Here is a 20521-nt window from a genome sequence, read left to right as displayed (position 1 = left end):
TTATTGTTTTAAAAAGATGCACCCACTCTACCCCAGAACAAGCAGCAAAAGCCAATGCAGCCAGGTAGGTTGGAGACTCCCGCCAACTTCTGGGAGCCAGGCCAACCCCTTAACTTCCTTCCTGGCCAGGAACTGAGATGGATGAGACCACGGGTACAGCGGGTGCAGGCTTATCTCCCCTGCAGATCTCAGCTGGCTTGGTGCTGACCTCTCTCCCCAACCCCATCTTTCTTGCCACATGGACTTGGACAGGAAGAGAAAATTAGTCTAGAAAGCAGACTTTTGAACTAATCCAAAATGACAGTATTTTCTAAGAGGAATCTGGACCATTTTCTGAATAAGTTTGAAAAGGCAAGTTTCATAAATAAGGTAAATAAATTAACAATAATAATTACCTTATCTCTATAAGTATGTAAACAATAGTAAAATTCTCATTGCCCTAATCACTTTCTTTGCCACCCCTTAGTTGTCCCAAACTAGAGTTGTTCTAGAGTTGCCCTGTGCTGGAGAAGGTAGATCCCTGCCTGAAAGAGAGGGCAGCAGGAAGTTGCCAATTGTGGGGGGCATCCACATTCAGTGGATTTGGCCCAGAAAATCCTGTTGGCACCACTCAGGGGAAGACTTCTGGAGTATACCACTTCAAATTGCAGGCAGGATGTTTCTGCTATATTTTTCAGTGCTCCTACACATATTAAGCTCCATGCTTTTGGACATTGCATCCAAAAATATGTCACTTATTTTGTAGGCAACCCAGTCCAGAATTATCATTCTGTGTATTATGTAGATTGACTTTCAGTCTCAAGATTGTCCAGAAGGGCTCTCTTTCTGCATCCAGCACCATCCCTTCCAGAACAAATAGCAGCTGTTAGAAGTCTGCTCTAGAATGGAATCATGCAAGGGGCATAGGAATGGGTCAGTTGTATCATTTATAAGTTAGGTTTGGAAAAGAAACGGCCAAACTATGATTATAAATGGGAGAAAGATTTGGGAGAGTCCATTTCCCAGGAACAACGGTCTTGGCTATGGAAAAGTATGTCCAGATTGGTATAAACATATTTGAAATATTGTACTACATACAAAATTAACTTACTTTAGAAGATCAGAACTGAATGTAAGAGCAGACAGATTTGTACAATGATGGATTCAGTTTATTACTTTTTGGAATTCAAAATTTAATGAAGTACTCCCTCACAATTTGTTTTTCTTTGTTATAATTGTATAATATATTCTTTGTTACAATTGTATTGTATTTTTGTACTATTTTTTTTTAAATAAAGGAAGCATAGGAAGTTGCCTTACGTCTTCACTGCTCAGTATTGTCTTCACTGACTGGCAGTGGCTTCTCCATGGTTTCAATTAGGAGTCTCTCCCAGCCCTTCCTGTAGTCCCAATCCAGATCACATCCCCCTATGGATAATTTAGGGAAGAAAAATCAGCGCGTCAGACCAAACACACGCTTAAAATTATGAGTTTTCGGACTGCCCAACATATTCTGTGTTTGGTCTTCAGCTGCCTAATGCTAATTGCAGCTTCATGAATCTCCATGCTGTAATTAGCTTAGCATAGCTAGGTGTTTGTTGAATGGAGTTTTCAATGCAATAATCAGACAATTTCCTGAATAGATGTTGTTACAAGTTTAACACCTATGATTACTATGATTGAAGGAGACTTAAGTTGAAAAGAGGCCGTTTTTCTCAATGGCATTGCAGTTTGTTTCCTTCCTTGTGTATTTTGTTTTAATGGAGGACCACTTACATCTAGGGAGGCGTTAAAAATTGTAGATAGCTGTGGTGATACCACAATCTAGTAATCCCATTATTAGACTTTAAAAAGACATAAAAGACTTTAAAAAGACATAAAAAGCAAGTTCTCTAGAACCCTCTACTGCCTGGATATTAAGCTAAGGCGTGGGAAGGTGGGGGTGGGATGTTGGTAGCTGGTAGGGGCAGCAAGACCGTCCAGGCAGGGTAGCAAATTTACTTTACTAGATGACACACCAATAGGCTCAAAGCTGCTGCTGGCACCAGTGCTCCTCCTCATGGGCGTAGCATCCATTGGACACGGGGGGACAATGTTCTCGAGCCTAGAGGGTCAGGGGGCCCACAAGCTGGTGCCCTGCAGCTGGGGTGCACAGCTCTTTCTCCTCCCCCCTGTGCGGCGGCGTCCTCTCTCTTGCCACTGCGACACCCCCTGACTGCTAAGCAGGAGCCACTGGAGGTGGGGCTGCCTGGCCCTGATCCGCCGCCGTGCCCCTGGTGGAGGAGGATGGCAGCCCCCAGAGGCCCCATGCCTGACCTGGCCCCATGCCGTCGAGCCGGCGCTGCTGCTGGCCATAATGGCAGTGGCCACCCTCCCACTCTTCACCGAACAGTGTCAGTGAATTCAAGGAAATGGGGTGGGGAGGGGAAGGCTTGGGTGGGCTAGGTTGCCCTACCCCCTTGCATCTGATGTCAGACATAGGGGGCATGGCTTTGGGCACTGCATGCGCAAATGAGGCCCCCTGGCTCAACTTTGTCCCCTGGCCACTGGGAACCTTGCTACACCTCTGCTCCTCCTGCAATTTGAAAACTAAGGGGAGTGGAGCAGAAAAGGAAATGTGAGGAAGAGAAGGGTAGTGGGCTAGACTGTCTTCCGAGAGATGCTCTAGCTCATCTCTCTCTATTCCCCTCTTCCTTTTCACATTTAGTGAGAATGGAATGAGGCACAGTGGAGGCAGCTGGTGGACAGTGGTGGTCCTGCCCCTTCTCCCCCAATCTGACTCCTGAGTATCTGTCTCAGTTGCCTCATAGAGGGGCTGGCCCTGATAACAGCCCCAGATTATAACATTTTTAAGATGGAGTAAGGTGGAGGTATAGCCACCTAATGGTGCAGTGGGGAAATGACTTGACTAGCAAGCCAGAGGTTGCCAGTTCGAATCCCCACTGGTATGTTTCCCAGACTGTGGGAAGAGAAACACCTATATTGGGTAGCAGCGATATAGGAAGGTGCTGAAAGACACCATCATATACTGCGTGGGAGATGGCAATGGCAAACCCCTCCTGTATTCTACCAAAGACAACCACAGGGCTCTGTGGTCACCAGGAGTTGACACCAACTCGACAGCACACTTTATCTTTTTTTAAAAAAAAAATATTTAAAATATTTCTGTACCTCCCAAAACTTGCATCTCTGAGCGGTTTACAATTAAAATAATTTAAAACATTAAATCAATTAACAATTAAAATCATTTAAAAAACATTAAAAATATTTAAAACCCATTATTAAAATTATTTAAAGCTATAAATCTAATTAAAAGCCTGGGTGAATAAATGTGTCTCCACTACTTTTTAAAAATGGGGAGGCTCCTATTTCAACAGGGAGTACATCCCAAAGTCCAGGGGCTGTAACAGAGAAGGCTCATTCCCGAGTAGCTGCCAGATGAGTTGGTGGCAGCTGCAGGTGAACCTCTCCAGATGATCTTAGCAGGCGGTGGGGCTCATGGCGATGAAGACATTCTCTTAAATACTCAGGGCCTAAGCTGTTTAGACCATTCTAGGTAATGACCAGCACCTTGTATTGTGCCCAGAAACGTATCGGCAGCCAGTGCAATTCCTTCAAGACAGAAGTAATATGGTCTCTCCTAGATGACCCAGAGACCAACCTGGCTGCCGCATTCTGGACCAACTGCAGTTTCCGGATTACGTACAAAGGCAGCCCCACATAGAGTGCATTGCAGTAATCCAGCCTAGAGGTTACCAGCAGATGTACCACTGTTTTGAGGTCATTCATCTCAAGAAACGGACGCAGCTGGTGTATCAGCCAAAGTTGATAAAAAGCACCCCTGACCACTGAGTCTACCTAGGAAACCAGGGAGAAGTTTGGATCCAGAAGCACCCCCAGACTACACACCTGTTCCTCCCGGGGGAGCGTGACCCCATCCAGAACTGGCAGTTCAAAATCGTCTCCCAACCCCAAACAATAAATACCTCCGTCTTATCTGGTTTCAGCCTCAGTTTGTTATCCCTCATCCAGCCATTACTGCCCCCAGGCAGGCGTTTAGGGAGGTTATGCTCGCTCCCGATGATGCTGACACGGAGAAATAGATTTGGGTGTCATCAGCATATTGATAACACCCTGCACCAAATCCCCTGATGATCTCTCCCAGCGGTTTCATATAGATATTAAACAACATCAGAGACAAAATGGAGCCCTGAGAGACACCATAGGAAAGTTCAGATTTGGAAGAACAACAGTCTCCAAGAGACACCATCTGGAATCTGCCCGTGGAGTAGGAGCGGAACCACTGCAAAGCAGTGCAAAGCAGTGCCTTCCACCCCCAATTCCCTCAGACGTTCCAGAAGGATACTATGGTCAATAGTATCAAAAGCCGCTGAGAGATCCCAAAGGACCAACAGAGTCACACTTCCTCTGTCCATTCCCAATTGGAAACCATCCATCAGGCCACCCAAGGCAGTCTCCACTCCATAGCCCACCCAAAAGCCAGTTGGAAATTGGTCTAGACCATCAGTTTCCTCCAAGACTGCCTGGAGCTGGGAGGCCACCACCTTCTCAATCACCTTGCCCAACCATGGAAGGTTGGAGACAGGCCTGTAATTATTTAACTCTGAGGGATCCAAGGCAGGCTTCTTCAGAAGCGGTCCAATGATTGCCTCCTTAAGACAAGGAGGCATCCTGCCCTCCTTCAGAGAAGCATTTATAATCTCTACTAGGCCCGCTACCACAGCCTCCCTGCCAGATAGTATAAGCCATGTCAAGCAAGAATCAAGAGGGCAGCTGGTAGGCTGCACCATTCCAAGCCACTTGACCATATCCTCAGGAGTCACGAACTGAAACTGATCCAGGGTCATCACATAAGAGGAGCTGCTGAACACCTCAGCGTCAGACTCTGTAACAATTGTTTTAATCCAAGTCGGCCCCAATACGAGAGATTTTGTCCACAAAGAACTTATTAAAAATGTCACAGCGAGTAATTGTTGGTTCTAAGTACTGATTCAAGGGGAAAGGGTTGCACATTAGCCCCTTCACGACCCCGAACAACTTCGCCGGACGTGAACTTGCGGACGCGATACGGAAGAAAAAGAATCGCTTCTTTGCAGCACGTATTGCCTGAGCATAGATCTTCAAATGCTCTCTATGTAATAATCTGTCAGATTCTAGTCGAGTCTCCCTTCACTTGCACTCTAGTCATCTACCTTGCCTCTTCAGCCCCCATAGTTCTTCCGTATATCAAGGGGCCACTTTCAAAGCTGCCAGTTACCAAGTTTCAAAGCAGTTTCAAAGCAGGTTAGAGAGGACACTTAGGAGTGATCGTGTCCATTAACCTGGTGAGTTGATTATTCCAATTCTCCACCAGTGTCGACAGGGTCACCAGCAGAGCCAACACTAAATCCCTCCAAGGCTTCTTGGAATCCTATTGGATCCAGTAACCTTCTCGGGTGGACGATCCTAATGGGCCCTCTGCCCTGTGGAGGTGGGACATGGTCATGAGTCCAACTTTAACTAGATGGTGGTCTGTCCATGACAAAGGGGAAATCACAGGAGTCTCCACCCACAGAACACCACCATGTTCAGAGTGAAAGACCAGATTAAGTGTATGACCAGTAATATGGCCACCTGGGATAGGCCCATAGTCAAAATGGCCACTATGAACTCCTGAGCCGCCCTGGACAAATTGGTCCCAAAGTGAACATTGAAGTCCCCCAGCACTACAAGCCTGGGACTGGGAGACTCCAATGGCAAGCCTGAGACCATGTCCGTCAGCTCAGTTAGGGACTCCGTCGGGCAGCGGGGCAATCATGCACTGTTGTAAATCTGTTGGCATGGTTGACCCGACAGGATTTATGATCCCTTCAGCTCTATTTGTGCGAGTCAAAATAAAGTTCTGTAGCTAAGAGAAGCAGCTTAGCTGCACGAACGAAAGCAAAGAATGACTCTCAAGATAAACTATTATAAACAAAAGAAAGTTCCTTGAAACTAAACTAGGTACCCCACTCTACAATAACTGAGTAATAACTGAAATAATGGAGCAAGGAAGGACAGGATGAAACAGGGAAGATTGAGAAAGTACGAATATGAGGAACTGTCTGCGAAAAAAGGCAAAGTTGCTGACAGTAATCTGTGCCAAGAACAGTCTGCTTAATATAGGGCTCAAGGTAACTGGCAGCCAATCAGGCTTTCCTGACTCAGCACTTCTATTTCCTCGCCTGTGAGATCTTGCGCCTGTGTGTTTACCACTGAGCCCTTCTCTTGAGACGTCTTCTTAACACAGGTGAAATTCCAGCTTCCTCCTGATCAGTCTCCTCAGCCCTCATGTCTGCCAGCTGTTCCAGCTCAGCTCCAGAGTCTGTTCTCCCAGCCAAATCCTGCTGCTGTGCCTCTGAGCCTGTACTTCCAACTGAGTCCTCCCGTTCCTCCTCTGACTCTTCTGATTCAGAGGTCAGAGCCATGACATACACCAACAGAAATCCCAGTCTATCCCTGGTCCCCACACTTAGGTACACACATTCAATGTGGTCAGACACTTCTACAGGGATCCTGGTCAGGGGGGTATTGTTCTTACAGACCACAGCCACTCCACCTTCCCGCCCACTTCCTCTCCCCTGCTCCTCAACAGAGTACCTTGGAGGAAGAAGCCGGGACCAGACTGGGCCACCAGCCTCCCCCAACCAAGTCTCTGTAATACATACCAGATCGGCCCGTTCATCCAGAATCAAATCATGGATGATTTCAGGTTTATTCTGGACAAATCTGGCATTAAGGAGCAAGACAAGGCTCTGTGGATTGTTAGCATTGCTTTCCAAGGTCAAAAAGCTTGCAGGACAGCCAGAAGGGGAGACAGCAATTAAATTTCTGATTTCCCTTCCCTGGCAACGGCCTGCTGACCTGTCAACGTTACTTCTTCTGTTCCCCACCACCACTGGAATAGCTACCCCATAATCGGTGGATACACCCCCTGTCTCCCCCCCCGTCTCCCAGTGGATACACTCCCTGTCTCCCCATCTCCAGACAGACCCAGACACATTAACTCAACTCACCCAGGATTTAAAAAAGAAGCTGAGTTAAACTACCCACCCACCTCTACACATTCACAAGGGACCTTGGGCCCAACAGTCTGGCCCTCACCCTCGTTGTCCTCCGAAGTGGCTCCCCCAAAGGGGCAACTCTGCTCTCCCCCTTCGGTGGTGTCCCCGCTGATGGCCTGCCGCAACAGGCAGCACTCCTATAAAGGCCCTTTAAGATGGAGGTACTGTAAGCAGACTCATGTATATCAGCCTCAATAGTTGTTAGACATGATCTTAGGCGGCACCCAGGGCTTATCGGGTGAATAAAGGACAATAATGGCTGTTCTCAGTTCTTGATGCCAGGGACATCTCTGGGTTATCCTTTCCCACCAGCTCCAAGCAGGACAGAAACTGTGAAACAATAAACAGATAGTGCCCACCCACTTGGGGCTGCAGAGGATAACCCCGCCCCAGTTCTTTCTGTCCCCGCTTCAGCTCCAGCAGCAGATTTTCTTCTCTCCTGGTCTTTCTCGAATTTATTGTCTCTTTTGCCTCTAAACTGTACCTTTCTGTCAGCTTTTTCTTCTTTACCTTGTTGTGTGTTCCCTAACCAAAAAAAAAAAAAAAAAGACTGTTAGTTTTCTCCTTACTTCTCCTTCCCCCTCCCCCCTCCTTCAGCTCCTCATTTCATGGGCAGCCCTATCAGGGCAAGAATAGTCTTGGTGCCCAGAGGCTGGAATCAGGACCGTTTTGGTCCGGGGCTTTCCAGGGCTTTTCACGCCCCAGCTCCGATGCGACCGAGCTTGCCGCTCTGCTCTCCGGAACCGGGGCATTCCTGCGGGCGGGAGAACTCTACACTCCCCAGCTGCACAGCATCGAACACAAGGTCAGAGGAGCGAGGGGAAGACATCGGGCAATTAAAAAAGCTCCGTGTGCTCAGTTTAGCTGCGGCGACGGTGACGGCTGCCTTGGAGCCGCCCGCACCGGTCGCTCCCGGGTCCGCGGCGAGTCTCCTGCCTTCGGGCCGCGAGACACGTGCTTCAGCGGCCCGGAGGGCAGCGGAGGGTGCCATTTCCACATCGAGTCCTCGTGGCCCCTTGGAATTATCATTGGCACAGCAGACAGCTCGCCTCAGTAAGAGTGGGGAGGAGGATAAAATGGCGACGGAACTCGAAAAGGCGCGAAAACAGCCGGTGGCCATTTTGAAGTCATCGCAGCAGGCCCCTCCGAAGCCTTCCCTGCAGCAACAGGAGCAGGTTGAGGTACCAGGCGAATCGGTAGGGGGCGGGGGAGATGCGGGTCCCAGCCATGGCGTTACCATCTCTATTCCCAAAGCGGTACCCCCAGAATGGCAAGCCTGGTTCAAGAATGCGATTGTGGACACCATTTATCAAATCAGGCCACCCCGTAAGGCGGGAAAGTCTAAGAAACGGAGAAAGCGGGACCCCTCCCCATCGGAGTCAGACTCCTCCAGCAAATGCTCCCCCTCTCCCCCCAGGAAGGCCAAAAAGAAGATTAAGCACCTTCATCCTATAAAACCTGTGGATAAGGGCAGTGATGCACACTCCTCTGAGTTATAAGACCAGGGATCAGGGGTCCCTAACCCACGAAATCCCAGGCCTATTAGAACCCCTATCAGTAACGAGCCTAAGACCCCACTCCCTGGGGGGGGAAGACACTGACCCCACAGAACCTATACCCCAGGACCCCATGGATCCTGATAGAGAGGAGGCAGAGTGGTCAGGGGGAGAGGAAAACGACACATCTGCAGTGTCTCAAAGGCTCTTCGTGGCTGATGATTTTAATCCACTGATGAATAAGATTTTAAAGACTATTGGCCTTCAGCAGACGAATAATCAAGAACCGTCTAATGAAAAGGGCGATTGGGTGTTCCCCAGGGCCACCCCTAACAAAATTTTATTACCATTTCCCTCTCTTTTCACAGATGTAGTCAAACAGGAATGGAAGTTACCTGCAGCGAACAGAAAGCCTTTAGCTATCTCTAACAGCTTTTATGCTTTCCAGGCTGAGGTGTCGGACTTGCTCAAGACTCCTACAACAGATGCCCCGATAGTTCAGCTGGTGTCAAACTCCTTGGTCCCTAGGGATGGAGAAGTCACACTCAAAGACCCAGCAGATAAAAAAGCTGAATCAGCATTTAAAAGAACTCACAAGAATTCAATGCATGCTACAAGGGCGGCGGCTGCAGCATCCATGGCAGCTAGGGCCTCTCTGCTGTGGATTGATGGCCTTTTAAACGATCCCCCTGCTGACAACATCAAACTTAGACAGCAGCTCGTTAAAATTCAAAAGGCACAAGCCTTTATGGCGGATGCCACTCTAGATTCTGTAAGATACTCGGCTAGAGTAGCTGCAGCCTCAGTTCTTGGCAGGCGACATCTTTGGCTGAAAAATTGGGCAGTGGATAATACTTCAAGATCCAACCTGACCGCTGTGCCCTATGATGCCACTAAGTTGTTTGGGGAGGAGGCCCTCAAGGATATTTTAGTTGAGTCAGTGGACAAGCGCAAAACGATGCCCACAACAATTAGGAAGGCGGACCGCCAACCTTTTAAAAAGAATTACCAGCAGTTCCAGACTTTTCAGCCCTTTCGGGCCTCCCGGCCTTTTAGAGGCCGGTTCAGAGATTTCAGACAGCAGAGGGGAACCTGGGGTCGTCAGCGATTCCCTTACAGGGGTGCAGGCGGCTATAGACAGCAGGGCTCGCAGCCTAAACAAAAGCTACAACAATGACTGCAAAGTCATCAGGTTGGGGGGTCGCCTGTCAGAATTCTCCCACGCTTGGGAGTCTTCAGTCAAAGACTCCTGGGTCCTGTCAGTGATTCAGCAGGGCTACAAGATAGAATTAAACGCCCCTCCTCCCCCCAGGTTCATCCCAAAACCTCGATCTCGCTGCGCCCTCAAACACGCAGGCATGATGCTGGCCATCAAGCATCTTCTGGAAATTGCTGCAATAGAACCCGTCCCACCCGGTCAGGAGGGGGGGGGGCATTTATTCTATCTTATTTACCGTCCCAAAGAAGGACGGAACAAAAAGAGCAGTCCTAGATCTCAAATTTCTCAACAAGTTCGTCAAAAAATACCACTTCAGGATGGAAACTCTCAGGTCAATAGCGGAAACTCTGCTACACATGGACTTTTTGGCCTCCATCGATCTGAAAGAAGCATATCTACATGTGCCCATTCACAACGACAGCAGGCACCTACTGCGCTTCAAATACGCCGGCAAGCATTTCCAATACGCAGCCTTACCGTTTGGCCTTTCAGCAGCCCCCAGGATCTTTACAAAGGTTCTGGCACCCTTGGTCGCCCTCCTGCGCGTGAGGGGTATCAGACTGTTTGCGTATTTGGACGATCTGCTTCTGAAAGCCCCCACCCTCCAAGAGGCTCAGCGGGACTTACAGGTCACCCTTCAGGAATTGGAGACTCACGGATTCCTTATCAACTACCACAAAAGCAATCTGGAACCGACACACCACCTGCAACATCTCGGGGTGGTGATGAACACAGAAGAGGATTGCCTGTACCTACCTTGGGACCGCTTCGAAATCATCACAAGGGAGGTCAAGTCGGCACTGATGTCCTCAAGAAGTTGCCTGATGTCCCTCTCCAGGCTATTGGGTCTCATGGTCGCGACCTTGGACGTCGTCCCATGGGCGAGACTCCATCTTCGACCTCTGCAATGGTTCCTCCTACCTCACCAGCAATCCATCGCAAAGAAGAAGCTCCTGTACCTGCAGATACCGAAGCAAGTTCGCCAGGCTCTAAGGTGGTGGTTAAGCCCGCTCAACTTGTTTGCAGGAAGAGAATTCCTCGATCCGCCAAGAGTCTTGGTCACGACGGATGCCAGCGACCGGGGATGGGGAGCTCATTGTCTGCATCTTTCGGCCCAGGGGCGCTGGGATCCCGCGGAAAAGGCACACAGTATCAATTGGAGAGAACTGAGAGCCATCCGGTTAGCACTCGCTGCCTTCCAGACGACAATTCGGGATCGCCACGTCCTAGTGAAAACGGACAACACGTCAGCGAAGGCACACGTCAATCGTCAGGGGGGCACTCGATCCCGCTCCCTCCACCTGGAGGCAATGCTTCTGTTACACTGGGCGGAGGCCAATGTGCGGTCTCTAATAGCTCATCACCTCAAAGGGGAGCTAAACACAAAGGCAGATTGGCTAAGCAGGGAGGACATTCATCCCGGGGAATGGAGTCTTCAACCAGAAGTCTTCCACCTGCTAACCCTCCGCATGGGCGTTCCCTGCATGGACTTGTTTGCGTCCCTGATAAATTCCAAGGTGCACCAGTTCATGTCCAGGTTCCCCTCTCAGGGAGCGGCATCAGTGGACGCCCTTGCCAGCCCGTGGCCTGAGGGACTGCTGTTTGCATACCCCCCGACCCCGCTACTGACCAGGGTCCTCAGGAGGATCCGCCTCTTGAGGGCCCGAGTCATATTAATCGCCCCCTTCTGGCCCAGAAGGCCATGGTTCCCAGAACTCGTTCTCATGGCAGAGGAGGAACCGTGGCAGCTACCTGTCAGAGAAGACCTGCTCTCCCAAGGACCGGTTTACCATCCCGACCCGGCGTGGTTAAGGCTGACCGCCTGGAAACTGAACGGAGCTTGTTGAAGGAGTTCGGATATTCCACGGCGGTCACGAACACGATTCTGGCATCCAGGAGGCCTTCCACGAATCGGATATACCAGACAACCTGGCGGGCGTTCCTCAAATGGTCTTCTCTACGCTCCATCCCTTGAGGGTCGGCTTCCATCAAACACCTCTTGCAATTCCTTCAAGATGGGTTAGACAAGGGCCTTAAGCCCAACACTCTAAAACGCCAGGCTGCGTCATTACTGGGCCTTATCTCAGGCAGACCCCAAGAGTATCTGTCCTCGTACCCACACTTGCAACGTTTCCTGAGAGGAGCTACCCTCCTATCTCCCCCAGTAATACACAGGTTCCCATCATGGGACCTCCATCTGGTCCTCTCCGCATTACAGCATCCTCCGTTTGAACCGATATCATCCATTCCACTAGAAACACTGTCGAAGAAATTGGCCTTTCTGGTGGCTATTACGTCGGCACGCCGTGTATCGGAATTGAGGTCTCTTTCAGTCGATAGAGCATTCTGTGTGTTCCAAAAGGAGGCGGTACGGCTCATCCCTGATCCTTTCATGCGCACCAAGGTGCTGTCCACTTTTCACCAATCTCAGGACGTTTTTCTGCCTTCCTTCTGCCCTCATCCGACGCATGCACGTGAAAAACTCTGGCACAAGCTGGACGTGCGTAGATGCTTAAAAGCCTATATCAAGCGCACAGCTTCCTTACGCAACACCAACACCATGTTCGTGGAAGCTCGAGCAAAGGGAAAGGGGTCCGCCGTTTCCGCAAAAGCCATCACGCGCTGGATTAAGGACTGTATAGTACTGGCTTATCAGTCTATGCGCAAGGACCCGCCTCCCGGAATCACGGCACATTCCACTAGATCGGCAGCGGCCTCAGCAGCCTTCTCAGCGCATGCACCGGTTCAGGATATATGCAGAGCGGCAACATGGTCTACGCCCTCAACCTTCACAAAACACTATAAAATTGAGACGCACGCCACTCTCCAGGCGGCCGTCGGCAGAAGAATCCTTCAGCAGGTCCTCCCACGGGACTAGGCAGAAGCGGTTTCCCTCCCTGTTGAACAAGCTGGGGTATATCCCCAGAGATGTCCCTGGCATCAAGAACTGAGAACGGAGCATTGGTGTCCACTTACCGTGAAGGCTCCTTCTGGTTCTTGATGCCAGGGACATCTCGACCCACCCAGTGGTACGCTCTGCCTGGTCCCGTCGGACGGAAGGTTTGTCCCTACCTGTTAGACAGGAAAAACCCGTGTCTCTCCTTACTAAAAGGTACCTGTCTGTTACAGTTCTACTTGATGCTTTGGTTTTAACAGGTTACATGTTCAGTTTATGTGTTGCTAATACCTCGCTCGAACAGAGAACTGGGGCGGGGTTATCCTCTGCAGCCCCAAGTGGGCGGGCACTATCTGTTTGTTGTTTCACAGTTTCTGTCCTGCTTGGAGCTGGTGGGAAAGGATAACCCAGAGATGTCCCTGGCATCAAGAACCAGAAGGAGCCTTCACGGTAAGTGGACACCAATGCTCCATTCTCCAATATGGGACAGTGTCTCAGACTGGGGTAATGGTGAAAATCTGCAGGTATTGTCAAGTAAGGAATGCCTGCAAATGTTGGTACAGTAATATCACCACCCTAACTATATATGCATCAACACCAATTTTTGGACTAAAAATACTATCAAGGGAGTTCATTTATTTAATTGATTTCTTTCTCCTTTTTCCTGCTTTTGAAGCAAGTCTTATCATCAGTGAGACTCGCCAGAAGGGGGTTTACGGGGAGAGTGGGCTTAGACCCCTCTCCCTGCAAATGATCACTATTGCAGCCCTGGGCGGCCGGATTGGCCTCCCACATGACTGCCAGCTCCGTCACGGAGCCAGCAGGGGTTGCGGGAATCGGGGGCCATGTGGCCCCCGGAAGTGCCCGGATGCCCCGCGCGAGCACACGGGGGATGCTGGAGAGACCCCTGAGCCCAGGAGGCTGCTTGCAGCCTTGCGGCCAGGGGTCTCCTCATATGTTGCCACAGTGCTGAGCTGCGTTGCGGCAATACACAATTTAAAACATGTGGTTAGAGGAGCACTCACTCCACTAACCCCATTTAAGGGGAGGGGTATTCAAGCAGGTTACACGCTTTGGGGAAACTGGGCTTGCCTGTGAGCCTGGTGGTTCCCGTGATCCATGGAAAGAGGGCTAAGCTCCTTTAGCCCGCTTTCCACTGATCATGAGAATACCCTCAGTGTCTTACCAAGTCCCCACATTTTCAAGGGAAAAACTACATAGTTACAATTTCTTTTAGGCTTTCAATAAAGAACACAACTTGTGTTCACTTAAATATGGATATTTCCATTTCCTTTCAAAACTGGACAAAATATTGTTACTGATAAAAGAACTTTGTTGCAGGATTTTTATTTTATTTTTTTGTAACCAAGCATTTTCTATCTGTTTGCACAGGTATTTCTGGTTGAGCCTGGTTAGATTGTTTAATTATTTATCTGTGCTTGACCGTGATGTTTATACCTCTTTGACCGTGACGTTTGAATCTGTATTTGATTTGTAGAATGTCTTGTGTTTGGTCTGTAGAATAGTTGGCAAATTGGCAGTGGGTAAAACAAAAAGAGGTTGGAAACTCTGAGATACTCAATAAAAATAAATAACTAGACGCCTAATTTTGGAGACTATTCTTTTAAAAAACAGTGTGTAACCACAGATATCGAAGCCATCCTTTGGTTACTGGAGTAACTTCAGCCTACATTCCACATCCTCCTGCTTTAATGAAAGGTAAGTGACGTCCTAATAAATAGATATAACTAATACAATCTTGTTTTCTATCAATGGAAAATATAATTATACATTATGTTTTATATCATTATGTTTAATGCTGCAGTGATTAATTGATTCATTGGTTAGATCAATTGATTTAAGATATTTTAATAAACTGAACAGGCACCCTGGTTATTTTTTTAAAAAAAAACAATTTTTATTATTATTAATGCAGCCCTTATAAAGATTGCATTCCCCCTTCTCTCTCACTGTAGAGGCGATGCCTATATTAAGGGCCAACTCGCCCACTGGAAGAAGGCAGAAGTGTTTCTTTTATATGTGGGGGTGGTTTAACACTTCCCCCCTGATCCATTTTCCAGACAAAAATTGCTTCCTCCTCCAAGCACCAATTTATTTATTTTTACATCCTGCTTTTCCTCCAAAGAGCTCAGAATGGTTTAAGTGGTCACGTTTATCCTCACAACAATCCTGTGAGGTAGGTTAGGCTGAGACATAAGTTACTGATCCAGAGTCACCCAGTGAGTTTCATGGCTGAATGGGGATTTGAACTCGGGTCTTCCCAGTCCTAGTCCTATACTCCAACCACTACACCACGCTGGCTCTCATACTTACTGCTAATAGCTGCTTCAGAGACAAATAGCTGCTTTGCAGGGATTTCTGGTGGGAAAATGGTGCAGGTGCAAAGTGTTAACCTCCCCCTTCTGTCAGGATGAAGTTCCATTCTGGATCGTGGCTGCTTTTTGAGAAAAAAGAGACACTTTTGCTTTTAAATCTGTCTCTTAATGACAGATTTATATTAATGTGTAGTTTGCCCATAAGATGATTTCTGCTGTGACAGACACTCATACATAATCTAAAAACAATGTACATATTTTGCTTCAGAACTATTGTTTTGTTCATCTGTAAATTTATGAAAATTTATTTAATTAATCAATCAATTAATTGACTTCAACTTGTATAATGGATTGGCTAGGATTTCTTTAGTCAGGTAACAGCGCTAATGATTTTGCTCAACCGGCATTCTTAGCTTTTTCAGGGAGTACATTTAGTCCAAACCCTGGTTCCCGTTTGCCTGTGTATCTTTAAGACTCTTTGAAAAACCCACTGAACATGATGTAACTGCTGGCATCTTCCATCTTATCAACTAAGTAGTTATTAAGTTGATATTGCTTGTAAGGTTGTCCTTCCTTTTCCCACCCCCCTCCGCTTTCATTTTGCGTCTTGTTTTATTAGATTGTATGAGCCTTTGCTGGACAATTTATTTTAAACTTCTGTGAAATGCCAACTCATACAGTTTTAGGCACTTTACTAAATAAATTTACATCTGCTCTAAACAATTTGATTGCCAGCTGGGTCTCTATTATGCTGTCATCTTTTCTTTAAAATCAATTTCTCTCCCTTTTCAGAGTTGGGTTTAAAGTGTTTGTCTGTGATCAGCTATGCTGCTTTAAAAAAAAAAAACCTATTGAGTTTAAATCTATAAATGGCGACCAGTCATAACAGCTAAACAGAACATCCATTTTCAGAGGCAATATACCCCTGATTATCAGAGGGTGGAGACAAATAAGAGAAGTGGTTATTTCCACCATATTCTGCCTATGAGCGTGTGCATTTGAGTGGCCGCAGTTGGAAAATCCATGCTGGAGGAAATCCAACAAAACATATTCTTTGAACAGACAAGGTGGCTTCACACAATCCATCAAAAGTAAGAAAGGTGGGAGCCAGGAACCTCTGGTTCTTGGTGAGTGGGTGCTCATGGTGGGTATGAACCTGCTCACGGATTCCTGAGCAATCTGCCCAACATTCTGCAGATTTCCTTTGCCCAACTTCAAACCTTGGTTCCAAGTGGATGGAGAATGTCAGGCAAAAGTCAGTAGAATGTTGGGTGGACACATCCTGGGACTGGACTTGGATGGGTTTGGTTGACGCACTTGCCAGGAGTGCTCGCTCACTGGGAACTGGAGGTTCCCATCTCCCTTACTTTTAGCGGATTGTGTGAAGCTGCCTACTGAGTCAGATAATTGAACCATTTAGTTTAGTACTGCCTGGTAGCAGCTCTCCAGAGTTTCAGTTGGGGGTCTTTCCATTCCCACCTTGGAGATGCCTTTGATTGAACCCCTGCATGCAAAGCACCTGCTCTGCCATTGTGTCTGATCCTCTAAGCTCCTGCTTTTGTCTCCATGACAGTATCGAAGAATAAGTTCATGGGCAATAACAAAAGAAGTCTTTAAAGACACATCTATTCACCCGGGCTTTTAACTAAATATTGTTGTAACAGTTTTGACATCGTTTAAAATGCTTTAAGGTTTAAATTGTTGTAGTGTTTTAACTTCTGCTGTAACATTTATTTTGTTTTAACTGGTATTTTAATTTTTGCTGTCATTTATTTTAAATGGTGTTTTAATTTTTTTCTGTTTTGTGTGCTTTGTTGTGAACACGCCCAGAGACGTGAGTTTTGGGCGGTATAAAAATATGTTAAATTAATAAATTAATATAAATAAATAAATAATAACAGTAAAAGGAATTTGGATCCAGAAAACCAAGCGCAGTGGGGCTCTTCACAAGTGGGGATTTCCCGCCCTCCATGCTGCAGCCCTCAACAGGGAACCCTCCAGGAATAGTGTGAGAGAGGTTGCTAACAGAGGAAAGAGTCAGTGCAAAGGGGTAGCTCAGGCAAAGAGTCAGGGTTTGACAAATTACAGGTGCCAGGGAACCATGGCACCTAGAAATTTAACCATGGCATCTCTACTAGCATATAGAGATGTGCACGAACTGGTTCGAAGGCAGCACCAGCTCAAAGGTTCAACAGCGGTGGGGGTGCCTCTTTAAGGGTGGGGGAGGGTGCACTCCCCCCCCCCAATGTGTTTCCCCTGCCGGCATGCCATTTTTAGCGAAATCTATGGGGCGGCAGCATACTTCCCTGCCGCCCCTTCCCCCATTCTTGGCCGGAAGTATCGCCTCCATGTGTGCCTGTTGCACTGGTGAGGGAAAAGTGACAGGAGGGTAAGTGCACCCTCCCCCACCCTTAAAGTGGCACCCCCGCCAGCGTCGAACCGCACCTCCGCGGTTCCGTACTCATCACTACTAGCATATTCATAGGTAGAATCCTCTATAATAATGTGGTAGAGTGTGATCCCATGCCGCCCGTGTCTTTCTCGCCTGTTCTGGGCATGCGCAGAGCGCATGCCCAGAATGGGCGAGAAAGATACGGCCGCCCAGACACGCCCGCCATGATGAGCGGAGAGAAGCGGCGGCCGAGGAGAAGCGGCCGCCGCGAAGCCGGGCGGGGGAAAGAGGCAGAGGGGGAAGCTGGCCAAGGCGGCGGCAAAGCCGCGGCCTCGAGCCAAAGCCGGATGGGGGGGAGGCCGACATGTGGGAACCGGGAGGGGGCCAGGAGGGGATGTCGCCGGAGGCGAGCCGGCGGCCGCTTCGGCAGCAGACATGAGCCGGCGGCCGCAGTGCCGACGCAGGCCAGCCGGGGAGGCAGAAAGCCAGAAAGGGGAGGCCGGCGGTGGAGGGGTGCCCTTGCCCGGCCAGGGAGACTGGCCGCGGCATGGAGGCTGGCGGCGGGGGGAGGGGGAATGACGACAGGGGCCCCGGAGCGCACAACTCCCCTAGCGCCCGTTAATTTAACGGCCCAAAAATAACTAGTTATTTTATAAAATCTTTTTGTCCCACGCACCCCTATTTTTGTTCTAAGTATGTTACTTGTAAAGGGGATTAAGAGAAATCCATTTTGCTCCTCTCCACAATATCCATCACTAAGTTCAGTAATTTTCTCAAGTGTCCATTGTCTATCTTCTGAATTTTTGGGCTGGATCCTTGATCCAAAGATTTGTCAAATCCTTGCTAACTGGGCAAAGAGGCACCTTTTACCGTGGTGATTCTCTTTATTTAGCAGGGGGAGAGTAACTGGCCCTATCCACCCCCAGCACAGTACTTCCAGTGACTGTTGCTGGTGTGTGTCTTATGTTTCTTTTTAGAATGTGAGCCCTTTGAGGACAGGGAGCCATCTTATTTGTTTGTTATCTCTCTTTGTAAACCGCCCTGAGCCATTTTTGGAAGGGCGGTATAGAAATCGAATTAATAATAATTATTATTATTATCAGCAAAGTATCTTTTCCAGTGTCTGTTTGCTGGTGTCTCCCTTGTGTCTTTTTTGTTCTTAGATTTTGCGCCCGCCCCTTTGGGACAGAGAGAACCATTATTTTATTTCTTTTGCTGTGTAAGCCGCTTTGAGGGTTTTTTCCTTATTCCTTTTTGCTGAAAAGTGGTATATACATCTGAACAATTATCCTGCCCTCTTCCTGAGGAGCTCAATGCAGCATATATTCTTCTTCGTTTCTCTGTTTTATCTCCTCAATGACTCTGTATGAGGTAGACCAGATTGAGAATGTGACTGGCTGAAAATCCCCTAGGGAGCTTCATGGCTGAATAGAACTAACTGTAGGCATAAGGGATCCTCAAGCAGGGATAACCAATAACCACAAGATGCCTCCCAAACCAATTCTGGGCCTGAGCCTTGGCCTAATTATGGACTACCTGTAGCCTGCTACACTTGTTTCACTACAGCTCTGCAGTTAGGCGGAAAGCCTTCTCAGATTTTGGCTTGCAAGTTTCACATGCCTCTTACAGGCCTGGATCAGTTTCTCATGTGGAGTCCGAATGAACTGAGTCCATTTGTAACATGAAGGAAGACAAAATGACTTTTCTTCTTCTGTTTCAGGAATATAATGTTTGGGTGCTTCTACCTGGTGCATACTGTCTCCCAAAGATGCTAGCAAGGTAAGTTAACCTCAGTGGTTACATGAAGCGGATGAATATTGCTTTGATCCTGGGAACACTCTGGCCCTATGCTCTGGAGACTTCCTGATACGGGTTTAGCATTGTTAGAGGCTGCCCGGGGACGACATCTGAATATGCCCACCCCCATATTCAGTGGGGTTAGATGAGTGGCTACCACAGGCAGGATCTCCTCTCTTTTAACCCCCCCCCCTTATGGAATGCCCTCCCAAAGATATTCACCTCCAGCTCTGTGAGCTGTCCTTGGGGTCAGGGGGCCCACCAGTGGGGAGGAGGAACTAGTAGGGAGGGGAAGCCTGCTGAGACTGAACTGGAGAACCACCAGCTTACATGGGAGGCCTGGGAGAACAGTGATCCTAGCTGGGTCATACAACCCTAAGTGCTGCCACAACTGGGACCAGTGGATGGGGCCTGGCTCATGCCCCTCCCCCATGGCTTAAGGAGGCTCATAGATTGACCTGGGGTGGGGGTGGGGAGACCTGCAGCAGAAGAGTACCTGTTGGCAGTGTGGAGGTAGAGGTGGAGGAAAGTCCCTGGGTTCAGGTGAGGTCTGGCTCTGCTCCCTCCATGGGCGTAGCATTCATTGGACAAGCAGGGACAAATGTCCCTGGGCCCAGTGAGTCAAGGGACCCCCAAGGGGCCCCCAAGGAGACCACCCCACCATTGCCCCTGTCCTCTTCTGCCACCCCTGGAGCTGGAGGACAAGATAAGTAGTGGCGGTGGGTCCGTAGCTGTGGAGGCAGGGCAGGGCAGGGGTGGCGGCAGCAGCAGGGAGATGTTGGCTGCCCCACCCCTTACGTCTGACATCAAATGCAGGGGGTGTGGCTTGGGGCTCAGGGGCATGCAGACGTTCCACATGCACAGTGGGGGCCCCCGACCTGGGTTTTGTCCCTTGGCCGCCGGGGTTCTTGCTACGTCCCTGGCTCCTTCAGTAGGTACTGGACAAGATAGAAAGGAAATCATGAAGGTGAGGGCCCCAAAGAATTGTTGTGGGTCAGGTGGGATGGAGCAGAACTGCTATCTGTGCCTGTGGAAATAAATGTCAGTTCATACCAACTGGAGAGGAGAGCAGGTCTTGTGGTAGCGAGCTTGACAAGATCATTGGAAGGGGCTCAGCTCCGCATGCCGATGGTGAGAGAGAGACTCTGCTGTTGAGCACACAGGACAGGGCCTTCTCAGTCATGGTCCCCCAGGCTAGCTTTCGAATGCTCCCCTGGCTAGCATCCGTTCCTCAGCCTCCATCACAGTTTTTAGAAAACAAGTAAAAATGTGGCTCTTCACCCGGGCTTTTATATGAAAGGAC

General features: G+C 48.7%; 1 protein-coding gene and 1 long non-coding RNA gene across 2 annotated transcripts in view; one reads left to right on the top strand and one right to left on the bottom strand.

Moving 5' to 3' along the window:
* Positions 1-953: 953 nt before the first annotated feature.
* The window catches only part of LOC128339793 (uncharacterized), a 32254-nt gene continuing 12686 nt past the window's right edge, over positions 954-20521 (bottom strand). Inside the window, exons 2-4 of the long non-coding RNA XR_008313215.1 lie at positions 8974-9102; positions 7567-7607; positions 954-1407 (exon numbers count right to left, since the gene is read on the bottom strand). This is a non-coding gene — a long non-coding RNA (uncharacterized LOC128339793). The remainder of the gene's footprint in view (positions 1408-7566; positions 7608-8973; positions 9103-20521) is intronic.
* Positions 19160-20521, top strand: part of ESR2 (estrogen receptor 2) — a 76189-nt gene continuing 74827 nt past the window's right edge. Inside the window, exon 1 of the mRNA XM_053284218.1 lies at positions 19160-19200. The gene's annotated coding sequence lies outside the window, so the exon portion shown is untranslated. The remainder of the gene's footprint in view (positions 19201-20521) is intronic.

The sequence above is a fragment of the Hemicordylus capensis genome, chromosome 1 (assembly GCF_027244095.1).
Source record: "Hemicordylus capensis ecotype Gifberg chromosome 1, rHemCap1.1.pri, whole genome shotgun sequence".
Classification (NCBI taxonomy): domain Eukaryota; kingdom Metazoa; phylum Chordata; class Lepidosauria; order Squamata; family Cordylidae; genus Hemicordylus; species Hemicordylus capensis.
This window is presented reverse-complemented; position numbering and strand designations above follow the sequence as displayed.